We start from the raw sequence: 17419 nt of genomic DNA on the forward strand, positions 1-17419 counted from the left end.
TAAAAATATAAGAGACAGACTAAAAGGAAAGATGTCAGCCCTCAATGAACCCTGACTTCACAGCACAGTGGATGTCAGGGATATGGAAATAGAGCCCCTTTACACCACAGTAACTCCATATTAAACAGGTTTCTCTTGAGGCTCCATCACTCAGTAACGGGACCTTAAAACACAGCGTCCCTCCTGTGAGTCATCAGAGGGAATTCTCCTGAAAAACATCACACAGGTGGATTAATGCTCTGATTGTTGGGTCATCATTATAAGCAGCAGGATTAGCTCCTTCCTGCATGTAAACGGCCTCCTGTGCAGTGTAGCAGAGCACTCAGAGCAGCCACCTCAAAGGAAAGGTTTACCATTCTTCAGCTCTGTCTTAAAACAATAGCCAGCTGCTCGTATGAACGCCAGGCTGCTATCACTCATACTGAACATTAAGAGATCCCTAAACAACAGACCTCCAATGCAAGTGATGCAGAAGAAATGCTTTCTAAAAAGAGTCTTCAGCAGCCTGAGCTAGACACATCTAGTTGGTCTCGGTGAAATCCCCCAGACTGTTTCCTTGTGGAGCTGTTCAGTTCATCCAGCTAACGTGAGCCTCAGATCTACTGAGTCATCTCCTTTTAACTCTGCTGGGACTGTGGATGCTGGTCTCCATCACTATCATTCAGAGCACCAGAAGGAGATTTATCAGAACTGTTTGAAGACAGACCTGGAGAGAGATATCTGTCAAACTGTTTCTACTCTATACAATAAAATCTAATGAAGCAGATTTAGTTTTAGAGATTAAACTGCATGACCAAACTCTTCTGTTTCTAAATAGTAGAGTAATGTAACTATCATTTATGAAGCTGGATTCTGTCAATTCAAGTACATAAAAGTGTCATAATTAAATGTCCAATGGTTCCACTGGTCAGTATTGTATGGATATTATTGGTCATGAGGGAGCTGTGATGATCTAACTACGAATACACAATTAAATTTAGAAGAATTGAGGAGTCAAAACCATCAACCATCAAATCCAGCTGAAAACTGACCTCTATCACCTTTCTCTCCCTTGTGTCCTTCTAGCCCAGGTAGGCCGTGTTCACCTGTGTCCACACAGACAGAGTAGATTACTTTATACAACAACAACAACAACTAATAGTTATTACAAGCTGTCACGGTACTAGAATGGTAGAGTACTATTATATATATTATAATAATATAATAATACAGTCTAAATAACTGTAAAGCAGATAGCATACTAAAATACTGCATTGAACACTATAGCACTGCATCCACTGTGTATCAACTATTAACAGTACAATCCATTAGATTTCTCATTCTAGACTTAGATCTACCTCTCTCTCCTTTGGGCCCCGGGTATCCCGCTTCCCCTTTGTGTCCTGGTCTTCCCGGGCGCCCCACAATGGCTCCATGTGCTGTGGAGGACAAATTCAGTTGTTCTCAAATCTCTCAGCTACTTCATCCTTCGTCTTTGTTACTTTTATTCTGTAAATGCGTCTTTACTTTTGATGTATTCCACTAAATCAGTGACATTTGTGAGGGGGCCAGGGTGACCTGGAGGGCCAGGGGGTCCCGGCGGCCCTTGGATGGCCTGTTCATTCTGGTTCCGGTCAGAGTCACGCAGCAGACCGTGAGCTGGAGGACACAAGGTGAGGAGAAGTGTCAACCAGAACTTCTACCTCTTGTGCTTTATTGTAGATTTGGAGTTAACGTCACAGTTGCTCACAGTTGATGTATTCCAATAGATCGGTGGCGTTTTCATGGGAACCAAACCACCGGCCGTAACCAGGGGGACCTGAGGGGCCAGGCGGTCCTGGAGGTCCTTGGAAAACACGACTGTATTCCCTCACGATGTCCTGCAGAAGGCCGCGGGCTGCAAAGGACAGAACTCTGTGAAGCTACAGGTTTCAATCAACCCAAGAGAACACTTATAGGATTCATACTGTCTTCTGGATATGGCTGCATTGCTCTGTCTGAAACGCTCCATTTTAGCGGCTGTGTCTTTACACTTTAAGACCCTGTGCGAGAAATTTACTTTAATTATAAAAGCACATAAAGCTCATATCCACTTACATTTGATGTACTCCACCACATCCATAACATTTTCACGAGAACCAACCGACTGGCTGGGTCCAGGCATTCCTGGAAGTCCAGGAGGTCCCGGAGGTCCCTGCACTAGACGTTCAGAGTCTCTCGGGACATCTGCATGTGGAGGACAGTAGAGTTCAGTGGAGGGAAGGCGGGTAAGTAGCAATATCCAACAATACAGCAAGGATTCATGATTTAGATGTTTGGAGAGCAAAAAATGGATCTGCCTGTCTGGTCTCCTTAAGAAGTTGACATAATCAGAACCACCTTGTTGAGTAAAGATTCTGTAGCAGACCAGACCCTCCACTTCATGAAGTCACCACCCACACACCCACACACTCACACATAGAAACACGTTTTCAAGCAATGGTGTTAGTTACGTATTGTAACTCCAGATTCTATTACGTAATAATCACTCCCACTTCATTTTTAGCCAAGGCCCACCCTGCGTAGCTGGTTGAGGCAGAGATGATGGTTAAGGTTCGGTCTTGACCTCAAGTAGTTCAGGCCAGGATAGTCCATTGGTCAGGGCATAGGACCCCAACAAACCAGGTTACTGGTACCTTGGTGAGCATGGACACCTGGCCATTCCCAGCGGTGGAATGCTTCCCAGGGCTGGTATTGCCAAGAAAAGCAGTGGGATTCATATTACTGCGTCACTATTGGCTTCTTCCCAGAGCAGGCCCAGTCATTACGTCCACACTTATAACAGCTGTGCGACTGTAGTTCTGCTGACTCTTAGAATCTCCAGTTACTGTGCGTAATTAAGGTTCTATATAGTATAGGCTTGGCCCTCTAAGCGTGTTGGCTGTTGGGTTAAGGGTAAAGCTGTGTGGTCTATATCCCACTGTGACACCAAGGTCTAAAGCAGACAATGTACACCAGCTCACAAACAGTAAATGCCACGCAGAAGGGAGGCACAGACAGTACCATGGTTAACGCCGTGAAACAAAAGAAGCTACATTCTCTTCACACAGCACTGCCACTGCAGAAGTTTTGGACTTTGATCATGTTCCATAATGGTCCCCATGCAGTACACTTATCAGTGATGATCAGATTAGAGGTGCACCATTTCATATGTGCATAAAAGCGCCAGATCGGCAACGCTTCATCTGCCGTCAACCACATTTAACAATCATTGAGTCAGGGAAGACTGTTTGCAGGTGCTGTATGACTTCCACTGGACATAAGGATTAGGTCGTCTAATTAGGACAAAGTCCTGATCCCTTTCCTATCTAAAGGCTCAAACGCTGTGTCAATAAACTTAAAGAAACTGTGCAGAGTCAGAGACTGGCCACAAGGCAGCCGGTTGGACTGGTATTGTATTCTCCGGAGGGAGAATCATAGGAAGTATCTGTGCTTGGGAATGACAATAATGTGAAAATAGGCATCTTTCACGTTGATGGAAGTGAACCAATCACCGGGGCCCACACACTTTAATGCATCTGATTGTCAGCATACGAAATGACTGCTTCATAACTCACATGCTGAACAGAGACAGGTCCAAAATCATCCGGCCTCTTTTCTTTGGTGTGAGAAAATGGGGAGAATAAAGCCCCTTGTCCCCCCCCCTCCTGGATGAGCATGTGTTTCCTCCCCCTCTCCGCTTCCTCGGCGGCTTCGTGCCGCTGAGCCATGGTATTCTCAGAGACAGTGAACATGTGCAGGTTTTTCTGCCGGCATCGCAATGTCTCTTTTTTTAATGATGCCCAGCAGGTCCTGAGAAAGTGCCTTATCTGTGGGCAAATTATGCATGAAAGCCTCTGCTGCAGGGCTCCTGACTGCAGTGGGGATGGAGACAGCCTCATCATCATCAGCCTCCAGTGCAGGAAGGAGAGCATCACCGCGGTCCTCATCCAGGAGGTTTGGCAAGACTCGGTGGTGATGTCCAGTTTGTACACCGTTAAGGTATCCGGACGGTCTACCCCCTTCAACATGAAAAGCAGTGAAGGCCTCCACTAGTATTGGCTAGTGACCTCTGAGGTAACCGCTAGCTAGCCCGGTGTGGACAGTGCAGAGGCAGCCTTCGCAGCTGGGATGAAGGTCCGACAGGAGGAAGTAGCCGATCTAGCAGTGCTTACAAGGACAGACTCCCATGGACCTCCTCATCTTCTTTACTTCTTCACTTGTTGACTGCTTGATGCTGAAGAAGAAATGGGAGCAGGACTATGGTCGCACGCCTGTTCCATTTCGATGTTAGAGGCTTGTGCAGGGCACTAGTGCGCAAAAAAAACTTTACAACTGTGCATGCTAGAGGGTGAAGCCTACACAATACATAGACTGGCAGGAGATGAGCAAATTGGTTATTATTTTTGAGGAACCAAAGTCATGTTCATTTTAGTCAGAAAATACTGAGGCCTGTACTTCTGTGTGCTCAATGGTCTGTGTGTCTGTCTGTATGCTCAATGGTCTGTGTGTCTGTGTGTGTGTGTGTGTGTGTGTGTGTGTGTGTGTGTGTGTGTGTGTGTGTGTGTGTGTGTGTGTGTGTGTGTGTGTGTGTGTGTGTGTGTCTGTGTGTGTGTGTGTGTGTGTCTGTGTGTGTGTGTGTGTGTGTGTGTGTGTGTGTGTGTGTGTGTGTGTGTGTGTGTGTGTGTGTGTGTGTGTGTGTGTGTGTGTGTGTGTGTGTGTGTGTGTGTGTGTGTGTGTGTGTGTCTGTGTCTGTGTGTGTCTGTCCCCTGCAATCCCCGGGGCCCCAGGAGGACCAGGAGGTCCAGCCAGGTACTGCCTGATGTCACCTCCGGCATGTCAAGACAATGTTACCTCATTTATTGGATCACAGAGTAACAGTACATGAACCAAAGTAAATAAAATGCATAGCTTACTCTGAAGGTACTCTGTAATGTACTGGCCCACATCAGCTGATCCACTACCATCTCTTCCAGGTGATCCAGGTGGTCCAGGTGGTCCAGGGGCTCCAGGACTGAGAGAGCCTGAACCTGGTACAACATCAAAATGATGTCATGTAGAAAAAGACTAAAATGATGTGTTCAGCTCGGCCTCCATTGTGTGTCTCATTCGCCCTTTAAATAATCTTGATTTCTCTCTTTCTCTCTCCTACACCAACACACACACACTCCCCTCGCCCCTTGCTAGGTGGTGGTGTCCTGTTATTATTAATATATGTTAATAATCTGATTGATATTAATGATTTTATCAATATCAATAATTTAATTTGTAATTTCTAATAATCCAACAGATAAACAGAAAGACATTTCCTTTGGGGCATGTTGGCATGATTGACAGGTGTGTTTTCGTCAACCATTGTTGCTACTTGTTCTAAAAGCACAACAATGTTGGAGATTGTCATCATAATATGATTTGATATGATATTTAGGATGGACTCCTGCATCGCCTGCAAGGAACAGTGTTACAAGTCATTGTGTGTCTGTTCTACGTCTTGGTGTTCTAGGTGCTGCTCCCTGACTGTTGATTGAGGGAATCTGTGTGAAGCTGTGGGCGGAGTCTATATAACAGCTGGCACCAGACACAGCCTTTTCTGTTCCTTTATTTTCTCCTTTTTGTACTAAACAACCTCTCCGTTTCCAGCTTCGTCGTCTCGTCTGTGTGCTTTGCCTCAGTCTTTAGTTGTCTTAACTTGAACTGCAGTTTCAGTTCTCGTTAGCTTAAAGAGCGGTTCTCTTGAGTCTGCAACTTAACTGTGTGTTGTTGCAGACTAACTTAACAGATTGGTTTTATAGGAAAATACAGGGAATGACAAACAGAAAGTGTTTGTGTTTAACAGTTCACTATGGTTCAATGTTCTATAACAACACACAAACAAAAGAAGAGAGTTTGTAACAGGTCTGCAAGAGAGGATCAGAACGTTGGCTGAGTTTACCGTTAGGTCCTTGTGGCCCCTCTGGGCCTGGTGGACCCTGAGGCCCCCTGGGTCCAGGCTGACCTGGGAAACCTGACATGAAAACCAAAACACTGATTTAACATCTGGTAAAAGAACTTGAAGCTTCATCATTGACTCTTGAATCCCTCCATAACAACTAAACCCCACCCATAGATGAAGCCTAATCTAAAAGTGGTCCACATACCAACACCCGGTTCCCCTGGACTCCCTGGAAGACCTGGTTGACCTGGTTCACCTGAAACAATCATCATTACATTCAGACATGTTTCTATTAAATGTTTGTAGTTTCTAAACAACATGATGTATGCAAAGGCTCTCAATCTTCTTACCTTGGTAACCCTGAGGTCCTCCAGTGCCTAAGGACAATGAGGTGAAAGAACATTTCTGTGAACCAGCAGTTCTCAACTATTCTAAAGAAGAATGCTAATTCATCTTGACCCGATAGCTGCCACATACACCTGTACAATTTAGTATGCATGAATCCATTATACATACAGTCCTCTGAACTGTTCTGTAAGAGAAGCATCTGATTGGTCAAACGTACCTGCTGAACCCTGCGGGCCTGGGGGTCCCGGTGGTCCAGCAAAAAAGGTTTCTAAGGCAAACCAGGGAAGAACACATGAAAGATGTCAAGCAGAGACAGCAGAAGCTGAATATGACAGGTTTCTTGATTTCATTTTTCTTCTTTCACCAACCTGACGTAGGCACAAAGCTGCCAGGTTCTCCTCTCTCTCCTCGAGGTCCAAGTAAACCAACTCCTGGACAAAAGGAAAAATATCACTTTTTATTCTGGCACTGCTTTAATCATCCTGCATGATGATGATCTGTTTTTGTATATCTGTGTAATGCGAGATACTTGTTTACCTGGCTCTCCGGCAGGACCTCTGCGTCCTGGAGGACCCTGTTTAGTTTCTCCTAAACAAGAGTTCCAGCAGCATTCGTATGATTATTAGTTTGATCCAAGCACTTATTTTAATTCATTTAAAAGTGTCCTGAAAATGTTACAAATAGCTTTTGACATACCAGCAGGGCCTTGAGGACCAGGTGCTCCAGGAAGCCCTGGAGGTCCTGGTGGGCCGGGCTGTCCAACCGCTGAAGAAGGTCCTGTTTGAAAGCATAGGGAGGGTAGGTGTGTGTATTATGGTCTGCCACACTGTTGTTCTTGATTCCACCACCACATGATGCCAAATAAAGAATCATAGAACTAGAGAGGACTCACTGGCAGTTTCTGAACTCACGGTGCTACCAGGCGCACCAGGTTTTCCTTGCTCTCCCTTTTCTCCTTTTTCTCCTTGTTCTCCCTTAGATCCTACGTTATGATATCAATGTACCATCACAGAAAAAAAAACTTCAATATGTATCAACAATCATCACATCCATCAGTCCATTTTGGACTAATCCAGTTTGGGTTTACCAGGTTGTCCTGGAACACCAGCAGGGCCACTGGGTCCAGACAGACCATGGGTTCCAGGAGAACCTGGAGGCCCAGCAGGCCCTGGTGGTCCTGGGATGGCCACAGTATTGGAGCCAACTAGAAACAAAAAACCAGAGTCAAACACCACTTACATCTTAGACTTAGTGTTTCCCTGACGTTTAGATGTCTAATTGGAACAAATATTGTCGAGGTTCTTACTCGGAGCGATGACTTTACCAGGTGATCCGGGTTCACCTGAAAGTCAGACAAATGTTTGATTACATGATCAAACTTTACGTTATTTACAGTATTTACAGGCATACAGTATATCAATAGTTCAACAAAGTCCTTAATTTCAGGGAACTTTGGCAAGAAAAGTTGACAGCTATTTACACAACTTGAATCAATACTCACAAACAGGCGTTTAGAAGTAAAGAGTGTATGAAAGCTTTCTTAAGGCATTCTAATGATGCTAATCAACGAGTTGCTCCACCACTTTGGTCCAGACTGAAATATCTCCAAATATTTGAATGGATTTTCACAACATTTTGTACAGAAATTCATGGTCCCCAGAGGATGAATTATATTAACTTTAGAGATTTCCCAACTTTTCCTCTAACCCCATTAAAGTTTGTCCAACACAGCCCCTCATGCAGTCAGCATTTGAACCTCAATAATAAAAAACATAACTTTTTTTTTTATTTGAACAACCTACCTTCCACTCTCATTAGAAAGTAAACAAAAGTTTTAGTAGTTAGGTTTCTTGTTTTTGCATAAAAGATCATTTTCATTTCAGTACAGTATTGAAAATAAGCCATCGCTGATCTTCAGACAATATCTGAGAAACACAATAGATCACATGATAACTGTGCATACTGCCATGCTGCTGTGTGGTGGTAGTAGCCTACCTGGGGGACCAACATCTCCAGGAAGTCCAGGCGGTCCCCTCACTCCAGGAAGCCCCATGGAACCTGTGTCACCTGAGTAAAGACTCTGGATTACAGAGCAGTCTTTACCTCAACAACAACTCTAGATGATCTGGGATGTTTCTCTGGCAGCCATGAGAGAATGCTGGCTTCTACAGAACAAACTCAGGGGTGATGAGGTTTGATGCAGTTCTCATTATCCCCCTCTAATCTAGACATCTTGTTAATGTATTTTTCTACTCTTCTGAAGCTTTTTCCTCACCTGCAATTCCTTTAGATCCCTTTGGTCCAGCAGGTCCTTCTGGTCCAGGTTGTCCAGGTTCACCTTTAACCATGAAGACAAGAAACATAAAAATCTTAAACAATTTTCTAACCAATAAAAAACTTATTTGAAGGTTTGCAACTTAGATTTGTCAGACTGTCTAAACTAACCTTATTATTGTTATTTCTTATCATATATTTAAAAGAATAAATTACACAAATACAAAATGTTAGGTAATACCTAGCAACCTGTTGAGGTCTACTTACAGTTAAGATATTAATTTAGAGATGAAGAACAATAAACAGGACAGGTCACTGACTTTAGCTGCTGTGATGACAACGTATTGTTCATGTGGTTCTTGATATGTACGTTCTATTCTAGAACTCACCTTCTGCACCACGTGATCCCCTCTCTCCCGGTTCTCCTTTGGTTCCTGTCAGGCCTGGTTTTCCTCGATCACCTGTATTAAAAATGAATCTCTAAGAAAGTTGGTCTGAACTCTTACTGAGATATCTTTACGTAATATCATTGCTTAATTCTGCAACAAACTTATCAGTCGTTGTTCTGCTAAGACACAAGAACTTAACCCTTTCGTTATATTTTGGTCTTTAGTTTCACGTCATTATCAGTTATATTCATTTTGATGGAATGTGAAACGAAGATAAACTCTAAAAGGTACCTTTAGCTCCTGGTGCTCCTGCTTCACCCTGATAACCCTTTGGACCTGGAGCACCTGAAACAAATGATTACAGATTTAATACATGACTGCCAATCAATAGGAAACAACAGACAAAAACGGTAATTCATTCTTTAGTCTTTACCGGGGCTTGCTGAGGTACCCTGCTCTCCCATGGCACCTAAATCAAACGAGGAAATCATATTGGTCTCTGATTTTGGGATCTGTTAACGTGTACATGGGCGAAAATATGCAAAAACACTGGTGTGGTCTTTTCGATGTGATCCAATCTGGCCCATAACTCCACCATGACTTTTGATTTTACCTTTTGGCCCCACAGGACCAGCAGCACCAGCAGGACCTGGACGTCCTGCCTCGCCTTGAGTTCCTGTTAAAACCAGGTTTCATTCTTAAAGACTGAACACAATCATGAATAACTTTCAATGATTCAAAGTAGGTGACATAAGCATCTTGTACCTCTGTCTCCTTTCTCTCCAAAGCCTGCTGGTCCGGCCTCTCCACGGGGGCCCATCGGCCCGTCCCGGCCCCTCTGACCTGGTGGTCCTTCAGAACCTGATTCACCTGTTCACAAAGGAGGAGGGACTCACTCTCTCTCTCACTCTTCTTACTGTCGGCTTGTCCTCAAAGAACAAAAGACAATGGTGTAAACTTCACTCTACCTGCACTTCCCTGTGGTCCTCTGGGTCCATTCAGACCTGGGTGTCCCGTCGGCCCAGGGGGGCCTAAAGAAACAGGATATATGAGGGCAGAAGGAATCGGCAGTGAGTTTGTCACCTCTGTAGGAAGGAAACATCAACTACACATTTGTTCTCAGTCTCACCTGGCAGGCCAGGAAATCCGCCATCACCTGCAAAAGACACATTCATAGCTGTTACACAGCTTTCTGCTGACGTTTGGTATTCATAACATTTTGGATACATATGCAGGACTGTTCCTCACCTTTTTGTCCTAGCAGCCCTGGATCACCTGTAAAGAAACAGCTTTAGTAGGATACCAAGAAATATCAGTTTCCAAATGATTTAATGATTTGTACAAACATGCCTTTAGGTCCTGGTTCTCCTCTCTCCCCTTTGAGTGAGTATGCGAGTGTATCTGGTTGTAGAAACAAGTCAGGATCAATCAAATGTAAGCATAGAGGAAGTTGTTTTACTGATGAATGTGGTGATTTATGAGCTTATGTGAAGATAACTCATCCATGTGCTATATTCCACGTACCTCTCACAGCATCCGAGCGGAGTTCAGCCCTGACCAGCTGCTGAACAGCTCTCTGCAGGGTGATGCTGTCCGGTCCCGGTCCGCTCCCTGCCCCTCCCCCGGCCCCCAGGTTGATTCCGTTGTCAGAGCGGGTCAGGGTGGACCCGGAAGAACTGCTGCCGATGTATGAGGAGTCCAGCGGGTCGATGATGTTGATGCCAGAGGAGGCCGACAGACGGCTGGACCTGGCTGACTCAGTGCCAGTGATGGCTTCAAGAGCATCAACGCGGTTCTGTAGCCGTTTCACCTGTTCACCTGTAAAACCAGAGAGAAGATGATGAGTGCAGATGACCTTCAGTGACCCTGGTGAAGGTAAATAACATGCTGCTAGGATGAATGTCTACCCAAAGCAATGAGTCCAAATAGGAGGCCTAGGAGGAGGAGCAGGCTGAGCAGGAGGCCCAGCAGCCACTTCCACCAGCTGCAGCAGGAGCAGAAGCTGAAGCCGGACTCGTCTTTACCGATCTCTGAGAAACAAAAACATTTAAGAGACATTTATTCACATGACGCTTTCAAATTCTTCCTACTTAATAATTTAAAGCCTACTTTAGCTATCTTGTTGTGAATCTAGTTTTTGGTGGAGTAACTTGTGTATACAACAGATTATAGTAAAGGGGAATAGTGAAAATGGGACTATATACCTGCATAGGTGGCTTTGTCTTTCGTGGCAACTTTTAGGGTTGCAGCTTTAAAAAGAAAAAAAAGAAAACAGCCAAAAAGGACACAGTGAACAAGGATTAAGATGTATGTTACGAATGTAAAAGCCCATGACGTTTAGCTGTACGTCAGCCTACATTTAGCAGCTGTTCCTCCGTCCGCTGTGCTGGATGACAGCCCCTGTTTCTCTCTCTGTAGGGAGTCTCCAGCGTAGACAGCTACAAGACACAACAGTTACAACAACACTGACCATACGTAGGAAATGTGCACACATGTGAAAGCAGTGGAGGCAGTGGAGTCAGTATATCAGTGTTAGTAGTATAAGCAGCAGTACTTGGTAGTATTTAGTATTACCGGAAGCTTGAGCAGGTGGAGCAGACATAAACTGCTTCCCAGTGTCTTTGGTCATCACCAGCCGCTCCGTCTCCTTCTTCACAGGAACGTTCTCCTTCTCTATCAGCACAAACTTAAAGTCTTTGCCTGAGGATTCGTCATAAACGGGACTGCTGGGTCTCACTGTGGGACGCAGACAACACCTTCAGTGTGTGCTGTAAGGGCTGGTACAGTCTGACAAAAGACAGTAACTCACTTTGTTTCACAATCAAATGTAACAACAGCTCACCTGTAGTCGTGCTGATTCCAATGCCAGACACATTTTTCTGCACACCATAGACTGTGTGGAGACAAGCACGCTCATTCAGACAGTGATTCATGAATCCTAAGAAAGCACACAGCCTCTTTTACATTAACTGTAAGGTTTCCTCATTGGAACTTCAAGGTCATAACACAGAAAAGCTGTTCTTTTGAACAGATTCAAAGAACATCCATGGACAAGTTTGTTCTTAACATCACTGCTTCACCTATTTGTGTGTTGGTTCCAGTTGGAGAGAGGACCATAGGACAGGTACTGGCCAGGTTGTTCTGAACACCATACACAGGACCTGAGACAGACAGAAAAACAACACATTTATCTCCTGTCAGGGCCAAAGTCAGGATGTGAAGTCCCAGTGAGATGTGACATGACAGGAAGAGAATCACCAGAGCTGCTAGCAGATGGTCCACTGTTCATGGAGGAAGAGCTGAGGGTCAGGTTGTTCTGAACACCTGTACAACACAGAACAGAGCTCAGTCTTATGTGTCGTATCATAAGTCACTAGATGATGGGTTCATGTACAGAACGTCACACACCAGGACAGACACTCACAGGTTGGACTGTATTCACTTTTAAACATGTTTAATATATTGCTACCATAGAAGCCGAAGTGGTGACGGCAGCTGTTGAAAACACCAACAGAACCTGTAGGTGTGCTCCTAAAAGACTTCATCAGTCTCAAATACAGACTCATCTGTGTTTATTGTCAAACAACCATTCACATAAATTGCTATGAGCAGGTAAGTTACTGTCTCTCTCTCTCTCTCTCCATTTATTTCAAATATATTTATCGGCATATTTGAATGTATTAAAATCAATAAAGTGAACTAAAACATAAAGTCCTACAAGTCAAACGTTGGAACCATACATCTTCACTGTCCCTCACTGTCTCTCAGCCTATAGCATGCAGTAGTGTAGATGTAGCCTCAGTCTACTCCGTCCTGGTTCTTTCATTGTTCGATCAGTAACCATGCTCAAATGATCTGCGGTGGTGTCCTGTCGGTTTAGAGCCTGACAGCGTTCCATTTAGCTCTGTGTCATTTTGTTTAACTGTGTTGTAATGTGGTTGAGTCTAAATGCTGGAGCGTTGTGTTCCTGAAACTCTGATGTGTTGGTGGAGCAGGTTTGTGAGCTCAGCTGCTGCTCATCTGCATATCTATGGGACTGCAGGGCTCGGTGATGATTAAAGACGGGTACTAGATAGATAGATGTCCTTTCTTTTTTTTTCTTTTTTTTTTATTATTAGTGGATATTGGCCTAATTCTGCCCTGCATGCATTATTAAATAGTGTGTGAGAATTGCTGCATATTATACCTTTAGAGCACCAATTCAGGTATAACAACTAACTAATATCTCACACAGGTGGATAAAATAAGTGCACCCCATGAACCAGCAGCCTCTTGTTCTGCTGATAAGGCCTGGCTACAAAGTGGTCCTTTTGGCCTTAAAGGGTCTGTTCACCCAAACACACAAGAGTTTTATGACTTTTATGTACCGACCTTTTCAGTGAAACAATGTCTGCTTTAGAAATAGTCCCTATGGAAACCATAGTCTGTGAGTTTACCAAGTTAAATCCAGTTCACAAACCAAAACATGCTTTACTTTGAGAGAAACTCACAGTCCCTTAGCTCAGGTTTGACCATGCATCAGCTTACTGAGAGTGGTGATATACATAGTTCCCCTGGCTACAGGTAGCTGATGCTATTAACTGCTGATACATGACCGACCTGACGGGTAAAGGGTGGAGGAGGAGGACAGGTTGTTGGGGTTGTTGCTGTAACTGCAGCTACTGCTCACACCTTCAGACCAAATGCTGCCATAGTGGTCTAGAAGGGAAGACAGAAAGAAAAAAACACTGAAGACACAATAGAGAGTGTACTTTAAACAATGGTTCTTCACAGCTCCATATCATGGTTCATAAAGAATTCCACATGTTAATGAACATCAGGAGACATGACAGCTGATTGGTTGAACCTGCGCTCTCTAACATGGTCCTAGTGTCCACGCTGGCCTTCTTGGGGATGGGCAGCGTGTTGTTAGGGGACTGGGTGGGGCTGGTGTCGGTGGAGCGCTTTCCTCTCAGCAGCCGCTTCACGTCGTCCAGCTCCGTCCCTGCACAGCAGAGGGAACATCACACAGGGACAGTTGGGAGGACCAGCCTGTCTCCACTCCAGGGAAGCTTACACAATACTGAACAGACAGTCAATAGATATCAACATATCACACAGCTGCTTCATGACCTCATTCTGTAGGGTCACACATGTAGATATGCATGGCTGTGAAGAGTCCTACTCACAGCTTGCTGGAGGAGAAGCGCTCTGCAGCCTGGCTCTGATCTCACTCTCTACGGAAACCACAAAAAGTGTCATTGAACATTGCTCTGATAACAAAGTGTCAAGTAAAGGTCAGACCTGTATTGATCTGCATTGTTTATGGACTATCTGTTAGGTGTATGGTGACACAGCAGCCAGTGTACCTCTGCTCTGAGTTCTCCCCCTGGTGGCACTACTTGAAGTTGCACTTGAAGAGCCTAAAAGAAAAAAACCTAGATCATTGACAGTTTAAGTTCTTGTGCTCATTCCAGATCATACTGAGAGATCCAGGAGAACCTTACCGTACTCCTTCCTGTTGTACTCTGGAGAGGAGTTCGTGCTTGAGCTCTCTGAAACGTGGTGACCAAATAATGACAGGATCAGCCTACAGTTTTCTGTCATTCACACAAGAAACAGTTCAGTAAAGCTGCGTGAGTGACTTGACCTCTGACCTACGACTAACCGTAAAAGACATCTGAGACAGCAGCGGCCATGCTGGTGCTCATTATCTTCCTCTCTTTAAGAACAGGTGAATAGGTGACAGCAGAGGACAATCCTCTCTTGGCTTCCCCAGATCCTCCTGAACCGTAGCTGGCCTTCGTCACCGGTAAAACCGTCACAGCACCTAGACCGCCTTCCCTTGTTCCTCCTCTACCACCGCTCCCAACACCAGAGGACATGCCAGAGGACACTCCTCCAGCTGCCCTAAACCCCGAGCCCCCTGAGCCCCCTGAGCCCCCAGAGGCTGCTGACCTCCCTCCACCTGAGGGTCCAGCAGAGGAGGCTCCTAGAGTTGAGATGCTGAGGCCTCCTGATCCAGAGGAGCTGCTGGATGTGATCAGAATGGTGCTGCCTGAGCCTCCTGATGCAGCTCGCTCACCTGACCCTCCTGCACTCAGAAAAAGATTACCTACATGAAAAGAAATAAGATTAACAGAGAGGAGGAGAAGATTAACGACCTCAGTAACAGTGATCATTTACATTCTTTGGTAAAAGGTCACATTTTCATCAAATACTGACGATGGCTAATAACTAACTGCCTGAATCCAGTTTCAACTACAAGCCTGCACTGGCAACGTTCATATTTCACCCATAACGTGAATACCTTTTCTGACTTCTTTATCTGGTAGTGTGCCTGAACAAGCCTAATAATATAGGAATCCTTCTACTTTTTCTGAGATTGATTTATGACTTTTAAAACATAGCTGCTGTTGCTGCCCAGGGTCATCATATTTCTTGACTAATAAAAAAGAGAAGCTGACATAACGAGGCTTGTCAGGCCTCTAGCTCCCTCTAGGGAAAAACATGACAATAGCATTTTACTACTTTTCTTTGCCTCCCCAACGTTATGTTCACAGCAACACAAGCTGTAAACATAACACTGACATACAATAAGATCAACTTTTTCACTTGATATGGCTAACATGAGAGCGAGGATATGTCAGCATTCATCTGCAGTTGTACTTTGGCTAAATAACAATATCCAATCTTCTTGTAAATTTCCCCGCTGCGGGACTAATAAAGGATTATCTTATCTTATCTTATCTTATCTTATCTTTTAGCTTAGCTTTGGTCTCCTTTTAGCTGGTAAAGTAGCGTACTGTTGGTTTGGTAGATTTTCCCTGAATACAGCTGCCTGCTGTCTAGAAACAAGGCTAAGAGCTGAGTCTCTGGGGGTCTGACCACTTTCACATTCAGCCACTACATGTAATGAAAGTAGTAGTTTTACAGCGACAGCATCATCATGGCTGAATCTGAGTCCAAAGAACAATCACCCTGCAGATACATGACACTGACCAGCGTTTACTGCAAAGAAGAGCAGATGGTATCATATGTTTTCTACAGCTTTAGTAAACCAGTAGCTTTGTCCTCAGCGTAGCTTTGCTGTAGATCAACTTCTTCTACTGTGAAATAATTGGTGGCTCACTAAGCTTTCAGAGAAGCTTCCAAAACACTTTGAAAGGACAGATTACATTATTAAATACAATTACAAGAACACTGATGTTCTTTTTTCATTTCTAGCATGTGGCCTGTAAATAGTTGGTTCACTGTAAACAGTTGTCCTCTGAACTGTTGTCCTCATATAAGAACAGTACAGCGTGTTCTGAGAGGTTGACTAACCTTCATTATGTTGAAGCAGAAATGTCAGAGACGGGTCTTTTTTTTCCTCTGTTTGTAATGAACCAACCTTCTAAACTACTGTTGTCACTGATATTTGGCGTAACACAGCTTCTTTTAGCTCGTTTGAAGTATATCAAATAAAAAGAGCAGCAGCTGCATTTTTCTTACCTCTGCCACTTCCTCCAGCTCCTCCAGCAGAGCTGACACTCGTGGCTGTTATTAGATTGTCCATCCAATGTTAGCTGTTGAAAAGAACAAAAAACACACCGTTTGATTTCTGAGGAAAATACTACAACACCGTGTGAAATATGACGGACTAAAACTGTGAAAAAGTAGATTTTAGTTATGCAGAGCTGGAAAGTTACTAATCCATTACACACACACACTTTGATTTTGTGTGCTCATATTTCGTTCCTTTGTAGCATGTTTCTATAGAATCCAACATACCATTGATGTAAAGGGTTCACCTGCAGCTGTATAGTAAGGGTGTAGCTCCTTGCTCACTTGATGAATGTGGCTTTCCTTTAACAAAAAGGACCTAAAAGGCGGATCACTTCAGAACGTCAGCTGAAACAGGTGAGGTTTCAGAGCCGGAGGAATCAAACCTCTGCCCAGATACACGGACTGAAAGTAGAACTGACCGCAGGAGCCATGTCATACTCCGTCAGAGCAGAGGCATACAGAACACTGACACAATGACTTCCAGAAGAAAGTTAGATAAATAACGTGTGACACTGCTACAGAGTTACTTCTTTGTATTTTAAAGACTAATGGTTTCTTAATATTACAAAGCAGGTGATCATTTTTACTTAAAGCTCCACTGTAACAGAAGTTAGAGCCCGTTACAGTGTAACCCTTCACCGCTCACATATTCTGTTTCATTGTGAAATATGTCACAGTACAGGAGCTACAGACGCTCTAACGTCTGTTTCACTGGGTTTCAATTCTGACCAGCAGCTAATGTTATCTAATGTTAAAACACTGAAGGTAGATATTGCATCTCCCTGACTTTATCACTCTTCTCCACTGCAGTGGCTGTTATTCAGAACAACGTTTCATAGTCTGCCTTTAAAGACACTACCGTGGAATATGGAGACATGTTGTTCATTTTATCATTGTATTTTTGTGAAACATGAGGGAGATCATTTAACTCCATAGGTGGCTTTTGCTTTGA

General features: G+C 44.2%; 1 pseudogene; it reads right to left on the reverse strand.

The window, feature by feature from the left end:
• Window positions 1-164: 164 nt before the first annotated feature.
• Window positions 165-16477, reverse strand: LOC129095443 (collagen alpha-1(XVII) chain-like; annotated as a pseudogene).
• Window positions 16478-17419: the final 942 nt, after the last annotated feature.

The sequence above is a fragment of the Anoplopoma fimbria genome, chromosome 9 (assembly GCF_027596085.1).
Source record: "Anoplopoma fimbria isolate UVic2021 breed Golden Eagle Sablefish chromosome 9, Afim_UVic_2022, whole genome shotgun sequence".
Taxonomy (NCBI): Eukaryota; Metazoa; Chordata; class Actinopteri; order Perciformes; family Anoplopomatidae; genus Anoplopoma; species Anoplopoma fimbria.